The sequence below is a fragment of the Berghia stephanieae genome, chromosome 5 (genome assembly GCF_034508935.2).
Source record: "Berghia stephanieae isolate SIO BIC M18660-M18661 chromosome 5, UCSD_Bste_1.3, whole genome shotgun sequence".
Taxonomy (NCBI): Eukaryota; Metazoa; Mollusca; class Gastropoda; order Nudibranchia; family Aeolidiidae; genus Berghia; species Berghia stephanieae.
Genome location: NC_088364.1, coordinates 25,386,810 through 25,394,259, shown reverse-complemented (window position 1 = coordinate 25,394,259; position 7,450 = coordinate 25,386,810).

The following is a 7,450-nucleotide window of genomic DNA, read 5'->3' as shown; positions in this document are numbered from 1 at the left end:
CTTTGGCTGGGAGGGAAACAGTCGAATGTATAGTTATAGTTTTGGGAGATGATATTTTTTTCCTTGTAAATCATCTCTCTGTTATGCATTGTATTATGTTGAGTTTACATATTATATTAAATGATTGGTAAACATTTGAGTGTATTCCTCTTAGTTGGGACCTGTGCTTGTGTCTGGATGAGACTTTTAGGTGATCTCAAACTAAGTACACTGGTGGTATGCTCTTGGAATCTACATCTGATCCCTATTTGTTCCCAGTTCCCCTATGTCTTACTTTTTCTTGGGTGCTTACATTGTAATTCTATAACTTTTTACTATCCCATTTTCTTCCTTTTTACTGGCGCTGATATAACCTAAATGTGTTGCAAGCGCCGTAAAACCCTTAAAAACAAAAAAACAAAAATATTTCACCTACGGTTTTGCAATTTTATTTACTCTTATGGGGTCTCCTTTTTTTTCTCTTTTTTTTTCTTTTTCATGAAAAACAGCAATGCAAGTGTTGCCTATTGAAACTGGAGAAAGTTCTATAAAAAGAAAGGTGAAATTGAATTAAAACTCCAATATAAATAACAACATTACATTAATCTAATTACGGTACTATTTAACAGTTCATCATTGTTTTAAAAGAAAGCATCATTTCTCTTCATTTGTCTCTTTAAATGTGTATATTTTAGGTTTTTATTTCAATACATATTGCAAAAATTACAGTGCTTTACTAACAATACAATCTGAAGTTATTTGTAAAAGATATTCAAAATGAAGATTGCACAACATATTAAGCAATTCAATATTAATCCAAATACAATATATATATTATAATGTTGTAAATTCAGATATTATAACAAATGACAAAGGTAATGGTTTTTATAGGTTTTTGTAGTGCTGGTTGATGACAACGACTTGCAAAATCTCTTTTTTTCTTCAACATCAAGGCATACAAATAGTGAACTGAAGGTAACATTTATATCTTATATACCATAAGTTGGATAGTTTGCATGGCACTAGGATATACTGGGTGGGGTTCCTGACCTCCCATAGTGGGCAGGGGGGTACATACTGTGTCTTCTATCCCCTTATATCTGTTTTCCAACATGCTTTCTGTCTTTGTCTTGGAATGAGATTACTTGGTTTTGTCCTGGTCCTGGCCAGATGCCCTGGCTGAGAGGGAAACAGTCGAATGTATTGTTAGTTTTGGGAGATGATATTTTTTTCATTGTAAATCATCTCTCTATTATGCACTGTATTATGCTTCCTTTATATTATATATGATTTGTAAAACATTTGAGTGTGTTCATCTTAGCGGGGACCTGTGCTTGTGTCTGGATGAGACTTTTAGTGATCTCAAACTAAGTACTTTGATTGAGTGCTTTTGGAATCTACACCTGTTTCTTATTTGAACCAATTCCCCTTTGTCTTCCCTTTTCTTGGATGCTTTATTGTAATTCTAGAACTTTTTACTATCCCATTTTCTTCCTTTTTACTGGCGCTGATATGACCTTAATGTGTTGCAAGTGCCGTAAAACCCTGAAAAACAAAACAAACAAAACACTAGGATATAATGGTATTGTATGAGTATGATGGCCAGCTTGCTAACTGTAGGTCTATGGTTCGATTCCATTGTTGGTTGAGTAAATTGGAGTCCTTGGAAAAGGCTATTTATTCAAATTATCTCGCCAAACTCAGGAGTAAAAGGAGTTTCTGACCATTATTAGTGTTGGCCATGTGGGAGAGAAATTCTAATATAATTTATTAGGATTTTTTTTTCTTACTATCAGTTTTTACTGTAAAATATTAGATCCTTGCAGTTATTTGGTCTTCTGACTGTTGACTTATTCGTCTTGTCGCAATCTGACTGTCAATGTACATTAATCACAATGTGGCAAGTATTTAAAGGATAGATGTCTTAATTTTAGTTTTAGCTTTAATTTAGACCTCGTGGACTTCTCCTTCCATCACCTCTTGCTTAGCTGTCTCTCTTTTGCAATCCATTGCCAGTATTTTGATTTTTCTATCAAATTATTCTGGTCATTTTTTCATCTCATATGTCATCAAGTGACAAGGGTAATTCTTCCCAATACCTCTCAATTTGTTTAATATAATAGTACTGAAAAAATGGGGAGCAGGAACTAGTGTAAGATAAAAATCTGGAAAGGGGCGTATAATATTAATGCTGACAAAGCAACAAGAAAAACACAGAAAGTGAAAGATTCAAATTTCCTCGACTAGGTATTGAACCTGGGTCATCCTCATTGCCAGGCAAACATGAGCGACTTTCACAGTTCAGCCTTACAGAATAATGCATTTTATCATATTGACAACTTGTATTTTTGTGTTGCACTAATGCCTGCTCATCAAAGGATCTTCTCTGGTTTCTATTTTTCACTGATGAGTCTTGCTTATCTCATCCTAATTCTTTTATTTGTTGGATTGTTGTTTGTAATTTCATTAGGTACTTAGTTTCTTATTTATCAAATAAGGCAGATGATCTTTTTTCAGGTCCCCCTTCCCCGTTAACTAAGTTTGGGTTTTTATCCCTGCTAAATTTTTCATTCTAGTTCTAGGCATATTTTAAAGAGTTATTGAGGTAAAATAATCATTGCGACTTCATAGCTCTGTCTAGTTTTTTACAATTTCATTTATACATGTTGTGCTTTCTTGATTCCTGTTGCGATTTTTATGGATGGCTAGAATTCATCATCATCATCATCATCATTATTATTATTATTATTATTATTGTTTATTATTATTATTATTATTATTATTATTATTATTATTATTATTATTATTATTATTTTTTTATTATTATTATTATTATTATTATTATTATTATTATTATTATTATTATTATTATTATTGTCTTCTTTTGATTATGCTGATCGATTTAATGTAGTTATTATTTCCATGTGATTTGTATTGTAACTCATGATAATCCCTTATTTTGACATGAGAATTTATCGACTCTAATATGATCTGTACGATGTGTATATGTAATTAACTATGACAATGACTAAAAGACGCAACAACTTCAATAAAATTACATAAATCTTGGAGAGAAAAAAAAGTCACTATATTGTTTTTCTTTGAATAAGGCATTTTGATTTGTGTTTTTTACCTCTCTCCTTGTAAATAATCTCTAGACTGTACAACATGGTCTATAATTAATCATGATTAAGTTCGGTATTCTTATTGTACATTGTAAATGTTTGATTATAACCTATAGCAGACTCTCATAGTGGGCAGAGAGGCACTTACTGTGTCTTCTATACCCCTATATGTTTTCCAAATTGCTTTCTGTCTTTGTCTCGGAATGAGATTACTTAGTTTTGTCCTGACCCTGGCCCTAGTCCTTGGCTGAGAGAGAAACAGTCGAATGTATAGTTATAGTTTTCTCTGCGGGTGGTTGGATGGGAGCATCACCCTTGAATCATATACCTATGATGTTCACATGGGTGTACGATCCGATAGTGATGTCGTTTCTTCTTCTCTCTTTCCTAGCCTATCCTGCTTCTTTGGTTTGTGATTGTATTTTTGACAGGGGATATTTTTTTTTCTGTAAATCTTCTGCCTGTTTGTTCTTGGTTATTTATAATTTAGCTTATGATATCTTTAGGCTATGATTTTGATTTACATTTGTACTATTTTTGTTGGATTGCTTGTTTTTTTGTTTCAGCGGTCTCTCATATAACCTCAATTGTGTTGGAAGAGACCTAAAGCAAACAAAAAAAAAAAAAAAAAAAAAAATAGTTATAGTTTTGGGAGATTATATTTTTCCCTTGTAAATCATCTCTCTGGTGTGTATTTTTTTTTTAATTTGATTTGTAAACATTTGAGTGTGTTCCTCTTTGTGGGATCTTGTGATGGTGCCTAGATGAGACTTTTAGGTGATCTCAAACTAAGTACTTACAATCTGTTTCCTATTTGAACCAATTCCCATTTGTCTCACCTTTTCTTGGGTGCTTTAATTGTATTTCTAGAACTCTTCACTATCCCATTCTCTTCCTTTTTACTGGCGCTGATATGACCTTAAATGTGCTGCAAGCGCCGTAAAACCATTAAAACAATAAAAACAAAACAACCAATAGCAGAGACTGGGTAGGATCTGACATCCCGTGTTGGGCAGAGAGGTCTCTTGCTTTGACTTTGTCTTTTATGCCTTATATATGTTTTCCCTTCCCATGTTACTCTCTGTCATTGTTCTAAATAGAATTTGCTCATTTTTTTTCTTCCGTTCCTGGCGGGAATTTTTTGCTGGGAGGGTGACAATCAAATTTATACAGTATTATATTTCTTCTAGATGGTATGTTACCCCATGTAAATCATCTCTTTATTATGTACTATTATACATGTATTTACAACTAGTTTTGAATACACATCGTTTGTAAACATTTTAGTGTATCCTTTATAGCAGGATCCTTTGCTTGTACCTGGATGGGACTTTTAGGTATTGTCAAAATACGCACATCCTGGGATTACTCGTGGAATCTTCTGTTTTCTGTTTTAACCAGTCCCGTTTGTCTTGTTTTTCTTTGGTGTTTTTATCCTTGTAGATATATATCTACAAATTTTCCTCAATCATCTTCCTTTTTACTGGCGCTGAAATGACCTTAGTGTCTCAAGCTCCATAACACCCCTTAAAAAGGAATTAAAAAAAAAAACTATATCTATAATTATTTTTCCTGGGACTTTAAATTTTAGATTTTAATTTTAATTTCTAAAGGGAGTAAAAAAAATAGAGAGAGTGTGAGAGTGCATGATGTATTTGTTATATTTACCTAGATTTATGTATAATAATTTAGATGTCGGAGAAAGAGCATATATCTGGGTGGCGATCCTGACATCCCATAGTGGGCAGGGAGGTACATGCTCTGTCTTCTATTCCGCCATACCCGTTTCCCAATTGTTTCCTGTCATTGTCTTGGAATGAAATTACTTAGTTTTGTCCTGATCCTTGCCGGAGCTCCTTGGCTGGGAGGGAAACAGTCGAATGTATAGTTATAGTTTTGGGAGATGATATTTTTTTCCTTGTAAATCATCTGTTATGCATTGTATTATGTTTAGTTTACATATTATATTATATGATTGCTAAACATTTGAGTGTATTCCTCTTAGTTGGGACCTGTGCTTGTGTCTGGATGAGACTTTTAGGTGATCTCAAACTAAGTACATCGGTGGTATGCTCTTGGAATCTACATCTGATCCCTATTTGTTCCCAGTTCCCCTATTTCTTACTTTTTCTTGGGTGCTTTAATTGTATTTCTATAACATTTTACTATCCCATTTTCTTCCTTTTTACTGGCGCTGATATAACCTAAATGTGTTGCAAGCGCCGTAAAACCCTTAAAAACAAAACAAAACAAAAACAAAGAGCATATAACTAATATTCATCCATTTTTCTTAATTCTTATTTCCTATTACTATTAATACTCCAATGTATTCTGAGAATTATACACAATATATCCGACAATTCAATTCAAAAATGTATTTAATTATTATTAATAATATAATAGTTGTAATAAATGGCATTTATACGGCGCTTCACCGTTGTCACAGGCTCTGGGCGCTTTACAATAATATAAAACAAAACATATTACTGGAAGACAAGTGTAGATGGAAAAGTGATACGAATTCAATTTAACAACAAAATACGTTATAGTATAAGTAGCTTATGGATTAGAAAGATAAAACTTTAAGCGGTATTTGAAAGTTGTCAACGAATCCGAGCATCTCACATAATATGATGAGAGTTTCAAAAATGGGGGGGGGGGGGGGGGGGGGGGGGAGACGAAGTTGAAGGGATTGCTCACCTATTTTACGAAAGGTCTTAAGTTTGACAAGGATTGATTGGTCATTGCTTGACCTCAAGTTTCTATTTGGGACATAGATGTTTAGAATGTCTTTAATATAGGAGGGACTGTTATAGATAGGGGCGCTTGGTGATGGTCAACTTAAGATGGCACATCATCGCACCGTACTCGGGTATAAAATGAGTACCTGGCCTTTAACAGTGTCGTCTGTGTCGGAAAAGAATGTAACAGCCATCATGTCTCGCCTTACACGTTAAGTGTTGTTATTGGCTTGGGGCCCCTTTTAAAGTGCTTTAAGCATATTTAGTTGGTGTTACGCTATATTAATGCTCTATTTTTTATCGTTGTGTGTAAGGGGAAGGGGCATGTGTGTGTTTGATTTTTAAAAGGTGTACTCAAGCAATTGGCATTTACTATGGGTCTGTGTAAAAGAGAAATTTGTCGACCTTCCTCTCACTGAAGGTATCCATGGATCCTGTCACATTATCGGTATTGTGATACACGGCAACGCAGTGAGATGGGTGAATATCAATTTTTAAAAAAAGAACAGCATGACAACAGAATTAGGCAGTCATATTAAACTTCTTCCTTTCATTATCAACGGTGATGATGGTCAAACTTAATAGAATGAATAGAAAGTCCAACCTCAATGCTCTATTTATCTCATCCAAAGACAATACTTACTACTCTACAAGCTGAACTGCTATGTGTGCCGGGTTGATGGACTTATGATTCTTCTTATTTATAACGTCATGGGGATCTACTCGGTGAATGATTTGTGTAATATTCTTATCGATGATTAATATCCATTTAAGCAAAACGAATACCATCAGTGAAGTCTATATTTATTGTTATTCTCTTCAGTCGCATGTTTTGATTACAAGCCTGTTCTTTCAATGATGAAACTGATATGGTTTTGATTTCTATCAATAAGACCTCAAGAGGTTCAAAAACTAGATTTACTGGCCTGACCTAATGATTTTAATAGTGAAGAGTATTAGTTGTTTGTCTAAGTAATCCCACATAGGAATTTATTTAACAATTGCAAATGTGCATAAACGAGTACAATTATTTTTCTACATATTCCTGATTGATAAACGGTACCAAAATGACTGGAGAGAGTAATACAAAGTTTCAAAGTTTATTCAATCGTAGGTTTTCGCCAATAAATCACACAATTTGATGACACAAACACAGCTTTTTCCCACGAACAATAAATGACTGGAATGCTCTGTCACTGGTCATAACGGACGTTGAATGCAAATACAAGCCATTGAAGATTGAAGATAATAATAATAATAATAATAATAATAATAATAATAATAATAATAATAATAATAATAATAATAATAATAACATCAATGATAAAAATAATGCTGAAAACTTATATAGCGTTTTAACCCCGAGACGCCCGACTTGATTTAATCAAGATAATTAAAATTTGATAAAGTGAAAAAGATACAAAATTCACGATAACAAGCACAAAACAGAAAGAATTTTTGTAAGAAATTAAAAGAAAATGGTGAAGATGACTGGGTGACGTTAAACGGGACCGGAAAGGACGAGCGATATTTTATATTTATTTCCAGAACCAGGTTCTGAGACCGCAATTCCCCTTTTCTCTGGCATTTATAGAATTACAAAAG